The following is a 17,475-nucleotide window of genomic DNA, read 5'->3' on the forward strand; positions in this document are numbered from 1 at the left end:
CATTCGGATCAAATTTGGAAAACAGCATCTGAGACCTGTCTTCAAATAAATTGAACTGCTGAAGCCAAGGCTACCCCTTTACAATAATTCAATGAGGGTAATAGGAGAGGGTTGGTGAGTTCTGGCCTGGTCCTACATTGGAACTAAATCTAACGAATCTGATGAAAAGGGATCAGTCATGTCTCTTCCAGGTGGCTTGAAACGGTCTTTCTTAAAACACGATGAATGCTACAGCCCTTAGATCACTGAATTTGGGTCACAGACTTATTATTCCCAATGCTGATGTAGGCCTGACGAGAGGACATGCGCTCATTAGGTTCAAGAAGAACACTTGTCACCTCCATATCAAGCATCAATTATGGACCATAAACATCTTCCCAGCGAATGATACCTATGGCGACGTGCAGTCCAAACAAATAATATGAATACTTGTTCTTTACCATTTATCTCATCACTACAGATCCTCTGAAATCACCAATGACATCACTTAATCAGTCAAGTGGGGTGTATGTGAAAGCAGAGAGGGTCACCATAACCTGTACAGTGACAGCAGATGATCACCCGAAAATCTTCAAATTCTATAAGGACAGCCAAATAATGAAACATAGTGAAATTGACATGAAGGACAATCAACATCAAAGGAAGATCTTTGGAGTCAAAACACAGCCAACCTGTTCGGGTCACAATTGCAGGTGGATGCAAAGGAGTGGAGATTACCTGTTTTTCGACACGATTGGCATTTACGCACGACCATGCTGTATTCAGTTTCACAGAACGGGTTGGTTACTTGGAAATGACAGCAAACTAACAGAGTGGATTTGCCTTTCAGAACGAATCCCAAACTGAGCCAGGAATTGCTTGGCTGGCCATTACCATCCCGAGGGTGTGTGTATTGAATGGAAGTCGTGAGAATTGAATGCAAGTGTCACGTGGACTGAGCTTATCCTGTTACTTGTTACGTAAAGCACGGAAGACTGACCCTGCATGGCCCATTTAGTGTGAATTCATGGACTTGCATACTGCAAGAATCAGAAATCAATGACATGAGATGACAGTTGAACAGGTTTGTCTGAAATCGCAAGATTTTGAAGTATTTCCCTTCCTCAGGTGAAATGAAGAAAATCATGCAGGTATGGATTTTATAGGAAGAAATACCAATAGGCAGAGAGATCAAAAGATCATGCCAATGGTGTGACTAGATAGGCTAAATAATAAGTCTCTGCAGTTGATCAAATGTTTCAGACGGTGTGAGTAAAGTGTCAACACTTGAGTACTAAGTGAAGGAACTTAACTGCAATACAATTAATTAAGGCAGAGGTGGTGCGGGAGACCGCTCAAATGGCTGGAATAACATGATAGTTATCAGAGTCACATGCCGACGGTCTAACCAAAGCAGCAAGTAAACCAAAACAGTGCAAACCATTGAAGGTTTAGACATCACAACACGTTACCAAGGTGATGAAGTTAACATGGGTCAATAAGGAAGATTTTGCAAAGACAGAACAGTATGATGAAGTTTTCAGGAGCGTGACGTGTACCCAATACCACCACTGAGGCTGTTTTCCTGCGTATGGAACTTGGTTTCCTTCCTTCTCAGTGATTCTACGTTGTTGTGCATGTCGAAGGCCGCCTTGGAGGACGCTTTCCAGAAGATTGGATGCTGAATGCCCTTGATCATTGAAGTGTTCACCGACTGGGAGAGAACATTCTTACGTGGTCATTGTTGCATGGTATCCAGTTGTCCGTGGTCGTGCCGTTTGTATCGTCTCACCAATATACCATGCCCTGATGTTGACAGGGTTGGAGAATTTGAGCGGCAAAAGGATGCTGACCTGGCGGGTGCTAATGTTTTTTGGAGATTCGGAGGCAGACTGCTGAGCTCAAAGAAGTTTCTAAATTCATGAGGAGCATGGATTGGTTGAAGAGCCCTGATTCTTTCCTTGGGTTCGTGTTTCCAAATGTCGAGGGCAGAGGTTTAAGGTCATTTTTTTTTATCTTGCAAAGGCTGGTGTACATATAGAAGCAACTGCCAGAGGAACATATTGTATTATTACAACGTTCATAAAAACATCTCTATGGATGTCTGAATAGGAAGGGTTTAGAGGGATATGCTCCAATTGCTGGCAAATGGGACTAGGTTAATTTAAGATCCCTTGCCGACATAGACAAGTTGGACTGAAGGGTGCGTTTCCATGCTGTACAGCACTTTGACTCTAACAGCGCCTGAGAGTTCCCTTGATCAATCGACAGGTGTGTGTGCAATTGGAGAGAAAGCCGCTATTACGTGCTTTGCAGTGATACTGTGTTCGTGTTATCGCTCGGTTTAGAGGTGTATGAGAAACTTGTAAGTTGAATGCAAATGAACCCAAATCTACCAGCTGGAAAGCAGGCTATGTTTATACAATTCCACCCCATGATCGTGACACCTCCATGTTCCATTGTGCATAAGCTTTCTGTGGTGAACATATACTTGATGCAATTTTAACATGAACTATTCTTAAAATGTACAGACGCCGTTATAAATAGCTCTCTTTTAATGACAACCTCAAATATTTAAGTGAAATTCAAAATCTTGTGTCCACGCACAAATATATGGATAAGAAAGGATGAGAAGGACATGAGCCAAGAGCAGGTAAAATTGGGTTAGCGTGGATAGACATTTAGGTCAGCATGGATCGGTTTGGCAAAACATCCTATCTCCGTGTTGTTGGATTCTCTGACTCTACATATTGAGCATAGAAAGAAACGCGGCATTTTTCCTTCAATTGTAGATTTAAAGAAACCGAATATATCAGTGGATTCTCGTGAAGCAGTTGAAGGCAGCACAATCATCATTAACAGCACTAGCCCTCCGAAAATTTCGGCCACCATATTGTATTTAGAGACAGAAGCGTCGAATTACTCTGATACCCAATCATTTAACGCCAGCAGCAATGCTGGCATTTTAACGGTCACAAGTATTGATCTGGGCGAAGGACGTTACTTGAGTCAGTGTATGAAACCGATGTGAAGGGACAAAAGCTAAATGCTTCTATGAGTGATTCTGTATACATAAATGTAAGAGGTGAGTGCGATAAAACTGATCGTGAGTTCATTACATTTCATTGATATATATGTTTCAACTTCAGATTTTACTGATAATTGTAAGTCCCAGTTTAAAATTAGATGCAATGGCTTTCATTCTCCTTTCATCTGAATCGATCTTCCAAGTTGCTGCTGCCTCTCAGTAACACAGATTGGACTTTGTAATGTTTCAGGACTAGTTCTGTCCCACAAAAATCGCATGTTTCTATATTAACCTCGAGAAACGTAGAAAATGGGAGCGAGAGTCTTTCATTCCGACCGTTGAACTTGCTCTGCTGTTCAATAAAATCAGGTCTCCTTAGTCCTCTGTTCCCCTTTTGTACCATAACCTTTGATCCTTTCAACCAAAACAATTGTTTGGACTGCTTATGGAAGAATATTCAGTGTAATGACTTCAGCAACTTTGTGTGACAGAGAGTTCTACAGATTCGTCGCTCTCTGGGTAAAGACTCGTTCATTCCTAACCCGTATCCTTAGACTGTGATGTCTGGCCTTGAGACTCCCTAGTTATTGCAGGCATCCTAAAAGCATGTATCCTGTCCAATCGCTTTAGAAAACTAAATTTTGTACGAGCTCCACATTAATTAGAAACGCCAGTGAACATAACCCAAAGTGTTCCATTGTGTCTTTATATGTCACTCATCGAGTCATCGAGTCTAAGAGCACGGAAACAGATCCTGTGGTACAAATTGTTCATGCTGACTAAGCGTTCCCACAATCCTGCCACCGTAAGAATTATTCTGGTAAACCATCAGTGCCACCACGGATTCAATCACTGTATGCACTGAAATTTCTTTCTCTGATGAAGGGACCAAAATTTCACATAATTCCATAGGCTGGGTCTCAACAAGGTCCTGCATAATTTCCACAAGACATGCTTGCTCCTGTAGTCGAATTGTCTCAATGCGAACCACAGTATACAATTTACACTCTTCACCACTTGCTTCAGAAGTGCGCATTTCTGCTTGAGACACTAGGCATTGACTCGTTCGAGCATGTCCTCTTCATCTACTTTCGTTAAATCCTTTGCAAATTTCTTATTAAGATTTGCACTGGAGTTTCGTGTTTGTTCTACTGTGTGTCTGATTCTTATCCTTGTTCTGATGGGTGTGAGTCTCTGGATGCAAGGTGGGTTAATTCGAGTGTTCTCGCTGTCAGTACAAATTTCATAGACATAGGAGATTACAACACAGAAGAAGTCCCTTCAGCATATAAAATTTGTATTAGTCAAAACCAATCACTTGACACTACAAAACCCACGTTTCTGTACTTATTCTATAAATGCGTATGTCTTGGAATCACAAATGGGCATCTGAATGCTTCTTCACAGTCATGATGTTTTCCGTTTGCCACCGATCATCCTATCTGTCAATCTCTACACCCAGATAGCGGAGATATCATCCGGCTTTTTCTCACAAATAGTTTATTTTAATGTCAATACATATTTACTCGAACAAAGACCAATTTGACTGTTTTTTCAGTCCGGCCAAAATCGAGATATTAAATCTGTACAATGTAACATAATCATTCTGATGTTGGTCAAAGTGGCTTGGTTTCCAAAGCACCACCTTATCGATTCACAATAAAGTTTTACCATTGATAGCAACTGAACAGAACTGATATTTTCGGTCTCGCTGTTGTGCAGAATATGGTCATAATCAGGTTGTTGTCATCCAAGAGGGAAGTCTGACATTTGGGCATGAAGTTCTGTGTTCACTTCCCACGGGTTAGAGGTGCGAACCTTACCATATTTTATCAGGTTGATGCTACAAACAGTTCAATACATGTTCATCGCTGCAGATGGCTTAACGAATTAGACTTGGATGATGAAAAGAGATAACATCCAAGCATTTATTGATAAAGATACAGTGTACATATGAAATTCAGGCTGAGTGAGCTTAATGTAGAATGTATTTAAGCATCATCAAGAATATTGAATCCATATCTAGGCATTGCCATTTAAGTAAGATGTAAAAGCTATTGAGTGAATGTAAATGAGGTTCACAAGAATTTTTCCAGTAATGAGCAAGTTGCATCATGTGTGCAGTTTAGAAGTAAATTGAGCTTAACAACGATTTTGCATATTAATGATTCGACACAATAACGCTTTTTGGCAGTGTAGATAACAGGAAACTCCTTGGTGGGGGTGGGGGGGGGGGGAGGATGGGAGAGAAGAGATGCCAAGTAATTCGCAGAAGCCATAATGACAGAAGATAAAACAGTTCAAACCGTGAGTGGTTCGAAGTTGGAATGTGGTTCCCAAGATTAAGGAGGCCTATTTTAGTGCTAAGAAATTTGAATTATCTGATAGAGAAAAGTGTGTTGGGTTGAAGGGAGAACACATCGGCAGTGCCATTTATTAAATGGCTATATCAACGGGGATGCAGAGAGAAATGGGTAGAATGTCTTCTTCTTTATTGTAATCATGCCTTGGTGCTGTCTGTAGCTGATGAAAATTATTTGTTGGCCGCTGAATGTTGCAATGGTAGCTTTCAAATATGCGGGCAGCCTGATTTCCTTTGCCATTGAATTCTTGGTCAGTGAACACCTTTATTTAGCTTGAAGACTCCACGATATTCTTAGTATTTTCTGCTGCTGGTCAATGCCTGCTTTCTGAAGGGCGTTCTATGAGTCCATCTGGAAGTGTGACTATCAGATCCTATTAAATTGTTAGCAATTCCTCCCAGGGATAACGTCGTGGCTATCCAACTGATAACAACAACCGCATGCTGATAAAATACATCTGTGAAACGAAACTGGTCTGTAAGACTTCCCCTTGTTTTCTATTTTGTATGACTTATTTTCCTCCAGCATCAGCGAGACATCACCAAAAGCAAAAGTGAAGATTTCGTTCTCTATGCGACAGTGAAGGTGTAGAGCACTTGTAAGTCTCTGGGTCTCCTCTGCTGCTCTCGAAAACTGAGCAAGTCCTGAACAAAGTTCATCGATGATAATTCCGACATTGCAGGATTGACCAGTCATTTGGAATTGTATATAACGTGTTAATAATACAATTTGGTAAACGTTCTGCCATCCACATCCCGAAACCATTGACATGTCAGTTCTCCCAAGGACCATATTCAAAATTATATGGGAGAAGGAACGCACATATTCTCCTTTAAATTTCTGTTCTTCCATTTCATTCTGCCATTCTAGTTCAAATCCCGGCCTTTCGTTATCCACACTCCTGGATGAGCTGGCCTCTTTGCGAAAAATAAACCAGTCATCCTCAAGAACTTCATGCCACCATCCTTGGTTTTTTGAGTGCACGAGTTCCAATTGCTAAAAAGGCTATTCAAAACTTCCCACGACGTGCTATGCTGCAGTACTATCGTTACAGAATCACAGTAAGGATTGAGAGTGACATTTCTGTCATCAAGACTGCTCACACCATCCATTCAGAACATCTCCTGACTTGTACCGTCCTCTATGGTCTTCCAGCCCTCCCTTGCTGTCTCCACATAGCCCAGAAACTCTCCATCTGAAACTCGATGCTACTGAAGAATCAAGCCAACACTTCAATCAGCGGTAGAGATTTCAAAAGACTCACAATGAACTGATCGATGTAATTTCTCACCATTTCCATCTTCAACGAATGGCTTCTTATGCCAATACAATCTCCGAATCGAGACGCCCAGCCGCTCCATCTATGAGAAGCGTTCTCTCAGCAATCACTCAAATAAACACCAACCACCAGTCAAGACTGGAATGTATTTCAACGCTTTTAGAAATGCACTGCCATTACTGTAAGTACCAAAGAGTCAGGGGCTAATTCAGTGTCCTTAATCTCATGATATCCCGTTTATCTCCATCCTCCACTTAGCGAATTTTGTTCCACTTCCTCGGGTAATGCTGACAATAAATGTGCATCAGTTTGGAGGTGATAACTTCCAGAAAATGGATGCATTGAATGCCTTTCCAATCAAATTGGCCTCATAATGTATCATTCTGCAATAGGTGGCTTTCTAGTCATACATCAGAGTACAGCCTCAAAGAGTGATAGATGCTTCCAGAGATGTGGCATGCAAAACAGAACAATGCGAATTGTGGATAAGAACATGCAGTTGTCTGTAGAAGCACCAATCCACATAATTAATGGTGACATCACCGCCACTTCTGGGTAGCTCCAGGGCAAACGTTGACCAATTTGAGAATGTGGCCATTCGTTTCATTATGAGAATGTTCGAAGTTTGTGTTGGTGCTATAAAATGGGATGGTTTACAACATATTTTTTTCAGGAATGTGAGCTGCATCAATTGATCGAAAATCAGCTCATAACAGCACAAAATATTTAATAGAAAATCTCCTCGAGTCCGTTATGAAAATAATACTCAGAAACTGGACATGGAAAATTGCCTTTTTTGTAACTGATGCATCCCCACTAACCCCTTATTTGAATGAAATTCATTCTTGGTTCATTGCCTTCATTTAACCGGAAGCAGGCTAAATATTCGCAGTTGGGTGCTCTTTACCGCCTTGCGTGATGATGCAGTCCCTTTAGCCATGTTATGTACTCCTTCTTTTTTTTTTACAAGATGTGTTCAGGATTTTTTTTTCCTTGTCTGGTTTAGTTTGTGACAGGGAGTCAAAAGAAAATGCTGGCGACCTGGAGAAGCAGCTGCAGTGAAACGGGTTTCCATGCTTCAACACATGTTACTTGTCTGGACTTTCTCACTGACAACGTTCCTGCCTGTAAACAGTTCTGTTCGAAGTTATCTTTTTGCTGAAGGGCGTGTTTATCGGATGTTGCACGAAGGGGAACAACTTCATGATGGTGCGCTAGAGGCGGTTGAGTTACCAGTTTAGATAAATTGTACTATATATTGTTCGCTTGTGTTCACGTTTCAACCTTAGTCTGCAAATGAATTTTGTTTTGCTTGAACTTAATTGGTTTGACAAGCTGCGTTACTCCTAGTATATCTGGTGTGCATCTACTTTTGAAAAACAAAGTTCGAGGCTACCTTCTTAAAAGGCTTGAGGGTCTCTTTCCTGATCCATAACACTTGGATGTTCTTGTGGTGTAAGGTATATAACAATAAATCGAAACCATGCAACACACATTCCTGTTCCGCTTAATCTCAATGTGTGCCGTGACATCCTTGAACATGTCAGTTAGAAAAGATTTTGACAAGGTCCCAGCAGAGGTGCAGATGGAGAGCGTCAGCTCAGGATCATGTCACAATTAAGGTTAATTATAAGATTGAAAATTACTTGAATTTCTGTTCATTTCTTCGTCTCCTTCGCCAGATCTTCTCCTCTGTGTTTTCAAGTTTTAGGGTACAGTTCTTTAATCTATTTGCAGCTTCGGAGGAAAGTTTAGTTTTACTTTCTGTCACGGAAGCATTTAAATTTAAAAGTTAAACAAATATATTAAAACATTGCTTTTATATAGTGAGACCTACTGTGAGACAACAATTCAATCTCAGCTTCCAATAATTTCTTAACAGTTTCCTTAACAAGATAATTATATAAGGATTGCACACATAGCTGAATGAATGAATACATTGAGAGTGGGCCAAAATCATCACTATAGATTCAACTTATTGAAATTATTCATCTTGCACTTGCCTCTTGCTTGTATAATTTATCAGATAGCAATATACGTATTAAAGATAGGCATGCAATGGAATTAATGGCTGACGTATCTCCAGAAATTGGTACTCAACATTCTAGATTTCTAACAGAAGTGTCATTGGAAATATTGGAGCTCGGCACAGTCATCGTGAAAATGTATCCAAAGTTCGCAGCAGTTGGAGGGTGGAAATATAACATGAGTATTTGAATATAGCAGAAGAGCAAACCCAAGAAATGGTAACTCGCCAGTTTGTCCAGCATGAGTACCTGGGGAAAATAATGTAATAAGACGTGATAACACAACATTAGAAAGTATTAACCGTGTTTAAATAAGCCAGCTTGGACTTTTCATGGGCAAATCCTGATAATTAAATTTAATGGGAATTTTTGTTTTGTTTCAGCATGCAGTAGAGTCGAGTAAATCGGGGAGAACCTATGAATGTGATTTTTTTGAATTTCAGAAGGGATTAACTAGAAGCCTTTTAACAAACGAGCTTGCAAATAAGTCCTTTGTCGGGGTGTAGGTTGAATTGTAAATCACCAACAGGAATTTTTTGCGTTGGAATATGGGAGCAATGTGAATATTGTGTCTGTTTAAACTCATGAGTTTGAAACAATGGGAGATGACGGTCATCAATGTCGGACGCAGTTCAGTGGGAGAAGTTCAATTGCAGCACAAACCTACACATTGAATTATGAAATCTAGCGGTCCGAGTTGCGATCTCTGGAATCCTAAACGGCACAGTTCAGTTTTCAGAATAATCCTGGAACTGAACAGTTTCGGAAATTTGGAAGAATGGATCAGTACAACAGAGGCTGTCCATACGCCCTTACAATAACGGAGTCATGATTTGGAGTCGATTGCATTGAAACACACTTAAAAGAAACTGAACTTCCATTTCTCAAGGACATGTGCTCTACAATAGACTTACATCCCCGAGCAACCATAGCTCTTCATGAACATAGAACATCAGTTTTTATGTATTTTATATTTTGCATTGCATTTCTGTATAACCAACTGAAATGTAATAATCCATAACTTTGAAGTTCAGCTTCAGATTAAAGAAGACTCTCTTCCACTTGAAGTCTGGGCAGAAGCCAACGATGGCCAATAGAATTGCTCAAATGGAGCAACTAGGCAAGAATTCTCCCATAGATCGAGATTAATCAAAGGATCTTTGTGTCTGTGAAAGCTGATAGTGAAAACTAAACCAAATGATCAATAGAGGGAATGAGTCATAGAGCAGAGGTTTATCAAGCCCGTTGTGTCAACGCTGACCGACCGACAATAATCCCATTAGGTCCATAGGCTTCGTTGTGACAGTATTTCAATTATTTCTGTATTGTGACATTTCTTGTATCTACTATCCTCCCACACAGTGTATTCCAGATATTTAACACTGACTGGCTGAAAAATATATTCTGAAAATCCACACCAATTATCCTGCCAATCGCATTGAAATCATGATGAATTTTTATTCACATTTCAAATAAGAGGTGCAACTGCAACTTACCTAATCTATCCACAGCCTTCATAATGTTACTGGTTACTCCTCCGGGGTCGCAACTGTAAAGAAATCAAACCTACCCGAACCAATCATTCTTCATAGAGCAAATGCTGCAGCCAGACGAGACAACATCGTTCCAATCTCGTTTGCACCCACTCCACTGCAATCCCATCCCTTACACAGGGCAGAGACAAGACTGCACACAAGCTCTGTCTGTAGCCCAGACAATTATCAGCCGCATGACGCTCCTGATCTTAAAGTCTACACTACCACTGAAAATGTCAAGTACACCATCTCCCATCTGAAACACTCAATTAAATTTGGATCTGTGGACGAGCGCCCCAAACATCTCTGCTCAAGTGACTGTCAAACACAACATTCTTTTGGTCCATCACAATCTCCTCGTTCTTTAGAACACAAGTCATAGAACAATACAGCGCAGAACAGGCCCTTCGGCCTTCAATGTTGCGCTGATCTGTGAACTATTCTCAGCTCGTCCCTTTCCCCTATTCCAAAGTCATCCATGTGCTTATCTAAGTATCGTTTAAATCTCCCGAATGTGGCTAAGTTGACAGCATTAGCACGTGGTGCATTCCACGCCCTTACCATTCTCTGCGTAAAGAGTTGTCTCTGACGTCTAAATTAAATCTATCACCTCTCAATTTGCAGTGATGCCCCCTTGTACACGCTGATGTCATTATCCTAGGAAAAAGACTTTCACTGTATACCCTATCTCAACCTCTGATCATTTTGTATGTCTTCATCAAATCCCCTCTTAGTCTTCTTCATGCCAATGAGAACTGGTTCAAGTCTCTCCGCCTTTCCTCAGAAGACCTTCACTCCAGACCAGGCAACATCCCGGTAAATCTCCTCTGCACCTTTTCCAATGCTTCCACATCCTTCCCGACTTATGGGGACCAGAACTGTGCACAATATTGAGAGTTTGGCCGCACCAGCGTTTTGTGTAGTTGCAGCACGATATTGCGGCTCCAGAACTCAATCCCTCTCCGAATGCATCCCAACACACCATATTCCTTCTTAACAGCACTATCCACTTGGACGGTAATTTTAAATGATACAGCCATTCCTAATACACTGATAGTCAATCTAGGCATTTCCGTACATTCCTCCATTCTCTTACTTTCAACGCTATGTGATATTAATTGTAGCATTTCATTGCAAATTCAGATACACAGCAAATGTTTTCCCATTTGTGTGGACTGCTGATGCAATTTCTTTATTAACCACAGGATGGACGTCATGCACCACACCTTTCAGTTTCAGACAAACATTGATATTTATAATCCAGATTCCCTTCTCTCTTCTGTAATGAAAGCACAATCTCCAAGTCAGGAATCCAACTCAGTTGTCAGAAATGAGTTTTAATTGCTTTCATTGTTTGAGAGTCAATTCTGCTTAGTTTTAAAGACGTTTCTCAATTTCAGTCGGGTTCATTGTTCCTTTTTTGTTAAGGTCCCCATTATACACGTTCAGTTTCTCAATTAGTGTGGTAGATTTTAATTATTGACCAGGCACTTGTCGTTTCATCGCCATGAGAGAGATTGGGTGTGCATAATTGAAATCAGTCAAGGTAGTCAGATTAGATTCCCTCTGAGTGAAACATGCTGAATTTTCCTGATTAATACCTGCCTGTCTAGTTGCCGACTCATTCTGCCTTGCACGTTCGTGGTCATCAATATAATTCACAATGAAAGGATAATTTTCAATGCAACAGGCATCATAGTGTCTTAACTCTGAGAGATCCTTTCCAACTAATATCAGTATGTAAGTTGGATTCGCTTTTTGGTCCTCTCACTCTATGTACCATCACACTTCAGATAGATATCTATATTCCTTTCCAGGTCTCTTAATTACTTAATTAACAAAGACTGTGGCAATGAAGCTTAATAATCTCCATTTCTGTACCAAACTTGTATTTTTTCCTTCTCTTCCATGGTTCAATGTTTTAACTTCTTGCCGCATTTATAAAACATCTCGTCATGTACCAGGATTCCTGGGGCTCATAATCTTCATTAATGTTTTCATGTGCTATTGCTTAATTACAGAAATGAAATAAACAATGACAAAAAAGATGGAAGATACATGACTATAAACTGGTTGAAAATGGGATAAACAGAGATACATAACGTCTTTCAAGAGTTGTTATTAAGCATAGAGATTTTGCTTCATGGAGTCATATGGCACGGAAACAAATCCTTTGGCCAATCTTTCAGGTCGAAGATGATTTCCATGCTAGAGTAATCTCATTTAGCTGTGTTTGGCCCATATCTCTCCAAAAATTTCCTATTTATGTAGCTTTCCAGACGTATTTTAAAATGGTTTAAATGCACTTGGTAGTTAATTTCAAATGAAAACTACGCTATGTGTGAAAAAAAGAGAGGACACTCATGTTCCTTTTAAGTATCTCTCCTCTCATCTTCAAATTATTACTCCTTGTTTTGAACTGTCCTACCCCTAAGGAAAAATGCCCTTTCTGTTCAAATTACCTATGATCCTCTTGGTTTTATAAAGTTCTGTAAGATTTCTAACCTCAACCCTCTGCGTTCCAGAAAAACAAAAGACCCAGCCTATCGACATTCTCCTTATAATTCAAAATCTGTACTCTCGGCAATATGCTTATAAACCTTTCCTGCTTTAAAGCAAAATGATTCGTTGGTCTTAGGCCTTGTTTAGGATTCTGAAAATCTTCCCTCAAAACCCTGAATTTCGAATGAGGAAACAGTAAGTAATTGATGCTGAAACAGAGGTACACTGAAAATAAACGATTTCTACACTGTCAAGGAAATTGCACTGAGCTGAATACCGTTCAAAATATGAACAATCAGCCAACAGTCAGTGAGGAGTTATTGTATGGGCTGCAATAGACTGCATCGTTAGAACACCAAAATAATTTGTTTCTTTTAAGATTAACTTGCAACGTTTTTTGAGGATTTTTGATTGTTGTTGATTTGCTTACTGTAGGCAGACAGTGAAACAATTTATCAATGATTCCAACACGTAGTTACACTCATACTCATGAGGAATCTCCTAATGTCTAAATCTCGCATGTTTCTGAGAAATTTATTGAGCCTGAAATGTTAAACACAGTTTCTCATTCTACTGGCGATTTGTAGTTTATAAGGATTTCCAGCTTTCAAAATTTTATTATTCAATAAATAAGTACCAACGCCAGACCATGAATAACCTAACCACACGTTTTTTTTTCAAAACTGTACAATAAAATGACGTTCACAATCTTCACTTAACAAGTTGATGTTTAACATTACGTTAAATGTGACATGAGGTTCATCAGTTACTCTTTGATGGGCAATCATGACGCTTTTCTCAAGTCGCATCAATTGTGGAAATCATTTGAGTTTTGGCATTTTGTAGTCATCATGAGCATAGCAAAGATTTGTTTTGTGGTAACATGTGTGAGAATTGATGATTTCGTGAGACAGAAATGTAATGCCTTCTTACGCGCATAACTGATTCAAGTTATACAGTTAAATAGTGGCCCTGGTGCATCATACAGCACAGAGACATTGAAGTTTTCGTCAACTGGTGGGAGATTCCAGAATTACATGGAGTTTAACGTTTGCTATCCGCTTGGAAGTTAGTCGTTATGATTTGTAACTCACCAATTTGTATTGAAAATGATTCAATTCGAAAACATTCTGAAAATATTAGCGCTTTACAGATCCAGAAGAAAACGGAGTCCTGTTCTGTGTTTTACATAACTCTGACTGCATGAGGGCAAGTGTTCCATGACACATTGGAAACTGCGTTTGATGCCTGCAGCTGTGTGTATAATAAAAAGTAAATATTCCTTCACTTACAACCTCTGTAGTAAGAAAAGAAAATAGTTACTATGGAGACCATTGAAGGCAGTGGTCGGTTGCCACAGGTGTCTTTATGGGATTTATGTCCATACAGCTGCAAATGATTATCTGTCACTAAGATGTGGCAAAACGTTCATTAGCTGACACTTACCATCATTTTCGTTTTTCGATCACGATTAACCACGCATTCTGACTACTTGGTGGCTCGATGGCACAAAAATGTCTAATTCTCCCAGTGTCAGCAGCCTTGAAGATTGATCTCTAACAACATTTCCTTACAGTTTCTGCTAAGCATGTTATGTTTTCATTAAGTGCAACACCCCGCTTTGATATCATATTGCTGAATTTATAATAGGATGCCACCACAGGTAGCCACACGTTCAATGATGAGGAAATTCACTCCAGTTTAGTTATCACCATATGTTGTTTGCAGTAAAAACAATGATCGAGTGAAACATCTGTTGAAGGCATGCTGTGGCATCAAATATGTAAACAAACGAAATAATTTCACAGTGCTGAATCCTGGCAACTCGTATTTATATGGGACAACATGCTCAATTATGTTCTCAGTTTTCTTTAACGTTCCTACTTCCAGATACTCTTCCCGAGATTCAATAAAAATGTAAGGTCATTCTGCACTGTTCAAGAACTCAAAGATGGCAAAAAACATGTTACTTCGTCTGGAACTGTGTTCAGGTTCAAGTTTCAGTACTATGAGAAAATTCTGTTTGTAATCAATTTGCCAATGGATTTGCATTTATCTTTGCAAAGTATCCCGGAATAGCTGCATCACGTAATACAATCTCTTTTGATCATTATTAGAATCGCTACAATGTGGAAACAAGCTATTCAGCCCAACCAATCTACACTGACACGCCAAAGAGAATCACACCCCGGCCCATTTCCTGGCCATCCACGTTTCCCCTGACTAACACAGATAACCTACAAATCACTAATTGCTGTGGGTAATTTGATATGCCCAGTCAACATATCTTTCACATCTTTGAACTGTGGGAGGAAATAAGAACATCTGGCAGCACCCCAAAGAGTCACAGGCAAACATGCAAACACCATTCAGACAGACGCCTGAGGTTATTATCGATTCCCGTTGCTGTGAGGCAGCAGTGCTAACCACTGAGCGACCGTGCCATCCCACATTGGTTTAGTGTAATCCAAGCGAAGGAAAAAAGAGGCACAATGTTACGATGTTGTTGCGTGTGTGGGCAGTCAATGGGATGAGGAAAATAAAACAAAGATCAATGATACACGTGAGATCTCGCAAAAGTATATGGAGACTAAAACTATGCCCAGAGCTCCAAGTGTGGTGTGTCCAAAGGGTAGCAAGTACAAAATAGACTGACACGAGGCTCAGTGGTTAGCACTGCTGGCCTCACAGTGCCAGGGACCTCATTCGATTCGAATCTTCTCGTGACTGTCTGTGTGGAGTTTGCATATTCTCCCTATGTCTGTGTGGGATTCTCCCACAATCCAAAAATATTCAGGCGAGGTGAATTGGTTGTACTAAATTGCCCATAGTGTTAAGTGCATGAGTCAGGGGTAAGTATATGGAAGGGGAATTGGGCTGGGTGGGTTCGTATTCGGAGGATCGGTGTGGACCTGTTGGGCCAAGTGGCCTGTTTCCTCCCCACAGAAAATCTAACCTAATCGGATAATTGTGGGCGTCTCGCTGAATATGGTTTAGCTGAGAAATATTGGTATCACAACTGAGTGCAGTTCTCACCGAACTTCAAGAGATATGACGACTATAAAACGGTGCATAGTGTTCGAAGTGAAGTCTGTCCAGGGATAACGATGTCATATCTGTGTGATTATCTCAGAGTATGTACGAAGGGAAAAATGTTAACATCAAAACTAAGCGTTGTGCTCCTAGTAACATTACTGCTGAGAGGCACAGAGTCCATAAGTGCGGAGAATGTTCTAAGAGGTAGTCTCACTAAGAGACACTGAGACAATAACATTACACAGTGTCTCAGGTGATGCCAAACCAATGATCAAAGTATATGTTAAATAACTTCACCACTTTTTAACTCTGCTGACCTAACATAAAATGCCCAACTGCAGAAATAGTATGCATACCTTGAGAATTAGATGCGGAATTAACTTTTATTCTTTCATCTCCTCAAATGAGAAAAGTCAAAACTTTACCTACGCCTCTTCAGGTAGAAAAACACTGCGGTTGAGCACTTTTAGTGACTGTTCTTGGAAAAATGGAGAAGTAGAAAAAGTCCAGCAATGAAGATATAAGAATAAATTCTGAAATAATGTGCAGACAACCTGCCTTCAAACGCAGTCCATGCAGAATTCTAATTTTCATTCCGCTCTTAGTCTTGATCCGAACCATGTCTGACTTCATCTCAGGATTCACAAGATCGGAGAATTGTATAATCCCTTATTGACCTGTCGATCAAAAATCAAACTAAGGGAGCCTTGATGTAACATATATATTAAGCCAACACAAACTCCTGGGAAAGCGAATTCCCACTTGAATGAATTCCCAACTTGTGAATTTCTTCTCATTCCTACCTGACCGAGGTTAGACGTCCCATTTATCGTCTGGTCACAGCAGATTTTAAATGTAACCGGGTTGGTGATATGGCTAACGGTAAAGTTTCAGACTGGGTCAGGTTCAGCGGTAAGAACAAGTCAGGCAGATTTTTTTTAGTCAACAACAAATAGCAGGCTACTTCCTGAAGTGTGCTTCCACTACAAAAGTACAAAGCTTGATGGCAACAAATTTGGACAGTAAAAACACCCAACGAGTATCCAACTGATCCACTGTCCTCAAATTGCTGTATAACATTATAAGATATTTAAAACCCCATAATATAAGCCTTTCACCCTGGGAGTAACTGAAGTGAAACATTTCCGAGCAGCTTCGAATGGAACGATATCCTTCATCAGGTAAGGAAACCAGACACACTTCACACAAAGTTCTCCGTATGTGTTCTCAGTCAGACTGGTACAGCTGCAGCAACACGTACTTCACACAGGGTTGTTTAAAAGTGCAGCCAGCAGGCACGTTTTACACCTTTATCCTTTTTATATAGTAACTTCATTTTATTACCGTGATGAGAAGATTTATTTTCTTTATTCAGAGTATTGTGAGATTTTGTTTGAAACTCTCTTCTCAGAGAGCATTGAAGGCAGAGTTATTGAATATTTCTGAGACACAGACAGTAAGACTCAGGAATAACAACGAGTCAAGGATTATGAGGGAGTGGGCAGGAATGTGCAGAGTGGGTAACAAATGATGACAGTGATACAAAATGAGACTGCATTTCACCAGAGCATCAAGGAATACAATGTAAGATGAAATGATAATGTTAAAATGCTGAAAGTGATGGGATGAAGTCGCCCTTGTACAAGAGAACCACAGAGCTGCTTTGTCATGAGAGAACCACCAATTACAGTGGTTGAACCTGAGGGTCACCACTCCTCCGGTGAGG

At 40.1% G+C, this 17,475-nt stretch overlaps 1 pseudogene; it reads right to left on the minus strand.

Annotated features, from left to right (window-relative positions):
• Nucleotides 1-4,057: 4,057 nt before the first annotated feature.
• Nucleotides 4,058-17,475, minus strand: part of LOC148147051 (putative G protein-coupled receptor 139) — a 79,875-nt pseudogene continuing 66,457 nt past the window's right edge.

This window comes from Chiloscyllium plagiosum, unplaced genomic scaffold (assembly GCF_037043375.1).
Source record: "Chiloscyllium plagiosum isolate Xiang-an unplaced genomic scaffold, Cpla_swu_hap1 HiC_scaffold_18, whole genome shotgun sequence".
NCBI classification, from domain to species: domain Eukaryota; kingdom Metazoa; phylum Chordata; class Chondrichthyes; order Orectolobiformes; family Hemiscylliidae; genus Chiloscyllium; species Chiloscyllium plagiosum.